Source organism: Trachypithecus francoisi, unplaced genomic scaffold (genome assembly GCF_009764315.1).
Source record: "Trachypithecus francoisi isolate TF-2019V2 unplaced genomic scaffold, Tfra_2.0 Lachesis_group16, whole genome shotgun sequence".
In the NCBI taxonomy this organism is placed as follows: Eukaryota; Metazoa; Chordata; class Mammalia; order Primates; family Cercopithecidae; genus Trachypithecus; species Trachypithecus francoisi.
This window is the reverse complement of record NW_022681461.1, coordinates 13,640,524-13,645,873: the sequence shown is the minus strand read 5'-3', so window position 1 is coordinate 13,645,873 and position 5,350 is coordinate 13,640,524.

The window sequence follows — 5,350 nt, the reverse complement described above, 5'->3', positions numbered from 1 at the left end:
GTGGTGTTTTATTTTATTGAAAACAATGTAACAGGAAATATCAGGAAATAAGATAAATACATGTATGAAAATATGATAATAGAATAGAAGAGAAAGATTTTTAAAATATTGCCATTGTTGTATCAGGGTTCAAAGCATCAGGACACAGATATTGCTGACATGTGCCCTAGTAATAATCTTGTCTGTATACTTGCATAGCTTTTTAATAAGTGATCTGAATGGGATAGCCTTTTCTTTCATTATCTTTTCATTAAATGCTCTGCTCTTAGACTCTTTATCTCTGTGAATGGGCCTTGAAAATTGGGATTAGAACTTCTTTTCATATTGTCATTAAAGACTGGCTATCGTACTTTTTATCAGTCTATGCTACTATATTAGTTCTTGGTGCGTTGATTCTGTTTCTAGTCTCCTCTGGCCTGGATTATTGCAGTGGTTTGCTAATTGGTCTTTTATCTTATTTTGCCCTCAAACCATGCTCCATAATGTTACCAGAGTGATCTTTCGAAAATAAATTTCTTCTTGTTTTCTCTTCATTAACCTTTAATACCAACCTCCTTCCACCCCATTGCTTACAGGGTGAAGTCCAAACTCCTCACTGAGTATGTAAGGCCTTTCATGATCTGGCCCCTGACTTCTTTTTTAGCCTTATCTTGCCCCATTACTCTTTGCCCCTGAGTTTTAGGGGTTCCAAGTTATTTGTAGTACACTAAACATGTGGAAGAATATACCTCTTACTTTCATACTCATGCTTATAGTGCCTCATCCCCCTGTCTTCCTAAATCATTTCCAATTCAGTTTAAGCTTTAGCTGCCTGTTACAGTGTTTCATGAATTCCCCTGCCCACTTACATGCTCTCCTGTACATTGTACAGACTAATATGTATGTTTTTACTGTGCTTGTTTCTCTGTTATTCTACTGCTACCTTTTTGGTAGGATAAGTCTTACGGGGCTGTCCTGTGTGCGTTGTAGGATATTTAGCAACACCTTTGGCCTCTGCCCACTGGATGTGAGCAGCATCCTTCCAGTTGTGATAACCAAAAATCTTTCCAGACATTGCCAGATATTCCCTGGAGCTGGAGATGCTCCCAATTGAGAACCATTGTTCTGTTGGAATATAAGCTGCTTAACAGTGTGGTTGAGGGGTTTACCTTGTTGCTCCAGTAAGTATTTCATCAAGTCTGATCATCTTCTGTTGCCTAATATATTTTGTGATTTCCTGTCATCCATTCCAATAGCATGGTACTTAAAGCCCTGACGCCTATGCATACACAGCATCTCAAAGAGCTGCCCTCTTTAGTGAAAGAATAGATTAGAAAAATCTGGCCTGTAGTAAAGAGTGACTGAAAAAACTTGGATGACTTGGTTTAAATTCTGGTTGGGTGGGGGAAAAGATGTTCTTTTCCCTGGGAATTTGTAGCCGTAGGTCTGTGCTTATGTGGGGCTAACCAGACACTTAAAAGTTACCTGCACGATAATCTCCAGACTAACAACTGAACACAAACAAGAATGATCCTAAGAGTTCCTGGCAGTAGCAAATGGGAAGAAAAAACCAAGCATAATCAGATGAGTTCTCTCTTTCTCTTGGGAGTGACTCTGCTTTCAGAGTACAGTTATCCTTTGGTATCCATGGGGGATTGGTTTCAGAACCTTCCACGGATACCAACATCCAGATGCTCAAGGTTCTGATATAAAATGGTACCTTATTTGCATATAACTTATTCACATACTCCCATATACTTTAAATAATTTAATTTCTAGGTTACTTATAATTTTTTTTTTTTTTTTTTTTTTGAGACAGGGTCTTGTTCTGTCGCCCTGGCTGGAGTGCAGTGACACAATTACTGCTTACTTCAGCCTTGACCTCCTGGGCTCAAGTGATCCTCTTGCGTCAACCTGCCGAGTAGCTGGGGCCACAGGTGTATGCCACCATGCCCAGCTAATTACACTTTTTTTGTAGAGATAGTGTCTCGCCATGTTGGCCAGGCTGGTCTCCAACTCCTGTCCTCAAGCAATTGTCCTACCTCTGCCTCCTAAAGTGCTTAATACAATGTAACTGCTAGGTAAATAGTTGTTGTATTGTTTAGAGAATAATGACAAGGAAAAAAAGTCTGTACACTTTCAGTACAGATGCATTTTTATTTTGAATATTTCTGATCCATGGCTGGTTGAATCCATGGGTGTGAGGGTTGACCATATATGTTTTTTGCTTGTTCATTCTTAAGTCTTACTGGTTGGCTCCTGCCCTGGGTCCAGTACTGCTTGTGACTTGGTGGATTAGTCTACCCAATTCTGGAGTTAGTAGGCACCACATGAAGCTCTCAGACATTCAGCTATTTTTAGACTTAAAAATAACAATGTAATATGCTTGAAAAAAGATAAGATTGAAAGTTTTAGTTAACTGGGAACTGAAAAACTAAATTTTTTTTTTTTTTGAAACAGGGTCTCACTTTTTCACCCAGGCTGGAGTGCAGTGGTGCAATCGTGGCTCACTGCAACCTCGACCTCCTGGGCTCAAACGATCCTCCTACCATGGTCTCTGGGCAGCTGGGACTATAGGCATGCGCCACCAGGCCCAGATAATTTTTTCGTGTTTTTAGTAGAGATGGGATTTTGCCATTTCTACCTAGGCTGGTCTCAAACTCCTGAGCTGAAGCAATCCACCTACCTTGGCCTCCCAAAGTGCTGGGACTACAGTGTGAGCCACTGTGCCTAGCCTAAATGGAAATTCTAACAACAACAACAACAAAGCAAGAGCTAGAATTAAGAATTTGATGAGGCTGGGTGTGGTGGCTCATGCCTGTAATCCCAGCACTTTGGGAGGCCAAGGCAGGCGGATCACCTGAAGTCGGGAGTTCAAGACCAGCCTGACCAACATGGAGAAATCCCGTTTCTACTAAAAATACAGAATTAGCCAGGGGTGGTGGTGCATGCCTATAATCCCAGCTACTTGGAAGGCTGAGGCAGGAGAATCACTTGAACCCAGGAGGTGGAGTTTGTGGTGAGCTGAGATCATGGCATTGCACTCCAGCCTGGGCAACAAGAGCAAAACTCTGTCCCCCCAGCTAAAAAAAATTTTTTTTGATGAATGAATTTCAAACCAGATGAAACAAAGCTGAGGATAAATAGTGAAATAAGTTGGGTCAGAAGAAAAAAATTCTGAATGATACATGCAGAGACAAAAGGATGGAAAAGAACCAGAAAGCAGTGTAACAGAAGGGCTAACATTAAGCAACTGGAGTTCTAGAAAGAGCAAAGTAGAGAATATTTGGAGTTAATGCTTAAGAATTTCATAAAACTCATGAAGATCTTCAAGCTATAGATTTTAAAAGTTCTGCAAACCTCAGGCAAAATAAATTTAAAAAATACACATACAAATAATTACTAATACAGTTGAAAAGTAAAGAAAAAATGTACAGCAGTGACAAAAATAAGGTATATTACCTTCTAAGGACCAACATGACAACTGACTTCTCTATACAAACAATGGGAATCAGAAGATAATGGAATGACATTTTCAAAGTGATGACATAACTGCCAACCTGGAGTCTATAATAAGCAAAACTGTCCTTAAAAATAGGGTGCAATAGGAAAAATTAAGAACGCTTCCGCCAGGTGTGCTGACTCACGCCTGTAATCCCAACACTTTGGGAGACTGAGGCCCATGGATCACTTGAGGTCAGGAGTTTGTGACCCGCCTGGCCAACATGGTGAAACCGTGTCTCTACTAAAGATACAAAAATTAGTTGGATGTGGTGGTGTGCACATGTCATCCCAGCTACTTGGGATACTCGGGAAGCTGAGGCAGGAGAAATGCTTGAACCTGGGAGGCAGAAGTTGCAGTTGGCTGAGATCGTGTCACTGCACTCAGCCTGGGCAACAGAGTGAGACTCTGTCTCAAAAAACAAAAAGCAAAAAAAACCCCAAAACATTTCACATGAAAAATGAGAATTTCCCCCTAACAAATCCTGCACACACACAAAAATTGTCCTTAAGCAGAGGGAGAACATTATCAGATAGAAGCTTGGAGATGCAAGAAGGAATATGAATTAAGAGGGTAAATATATGAATTAAATGCATAGTGATTTTGCTTTTCTTATTTTTGGAGTCAGGGTTTTACTCTGTCACTCAGGCTGGAGTACAGTGATATGATCATGTCTCACTGCAGCTTTGAACTCTTGGGTTCAAAAAATCCTGCTTCAGCCTCCTCAGTAGGTGGGACTACAGGTGCGAAACACCATACCTAGCTAAGTTAAAAAAAAAAAAAATTATAGAGACAAGGTCTCACTATATTGCCCAGGCTGATAATGAACTGACCTGGAGTGATCCTCCTGCCTCAGCCTCCCAAGTTACTGGGATTACAGGCATGAGTCACTGCACCCAGTATAAATGAATAGTGATTTTAAAACAGGCCGGGCTCAGGGGCTCACACCTGTAATCCTAGCACTTTGGGAAACCAAGGTGGGCAGATTGCTTGAGGCCAGGAGTTCCAGACCAGCCTGGCCAACATGGTGAAACCCTGTCTCTACTAAAATACAAAAATCAACTGGGTATGGTGGTGCATGCCAGTAATCCCAGCTACTTGGGAGGCTTGAGGCATGAGGATTGCTTGAACTCAGGAGGTGGAGGTTGCAGTGAGCCACACACCACTGCAGCCCAGCCTGGGTGACAGAGTGAGAATCTGAATTTAAAAAAGAAAAAAAAAGCATGTAACTTGGGAGAGGGATAAATCAAGTTAAAATGTTTTAATGGCCTTGTTTTCTGAGAAAATATTAAGCTATAGTTTTATATTAAACTTTTTTCTTTTTTAAAATTTTTATTTTTCATTTTCCACCCTGGCCTACAGATACATTAAGCTCAAATATTCAAAGTTGGTTTTATAATACTCAGGGTAACCACTCTAAAAGATTTTTAAGATCTTAAAATATTGCTACCAAGCTAATGGGACAAAAACATGATAATGTAGAAAAAATTGCACTCAACCCAAAGGAATGCAGGAAAGGAAATAACAAAGAAAGAGTGGCATATGGAGAAAAGCAATTGGTGAGGTGGTAAGTTTAAATCCAAATCTATTAGAAATTGCATTACATGTAAATAGGCTAAATCCTCTAGTAAAAGAGAAACGATAATAATACAGCCAAATTATAAGATGCATAAAATGCAAAGATAGAGAAAGAAGAAAGGGAAATGTTATAAAAAGATGTCTAAACAACCAAAAGAAAGCTGCTGTGGCTATCGTAATATCAAACTAGAATTTCAGTCAAAAGACTTAGTAAAGAGAAACAGTTGCTAATGATAAAAGGGCTAATTCACAAGGAAGGTTTAACAATTCTAGACTTACATAATTCAACAA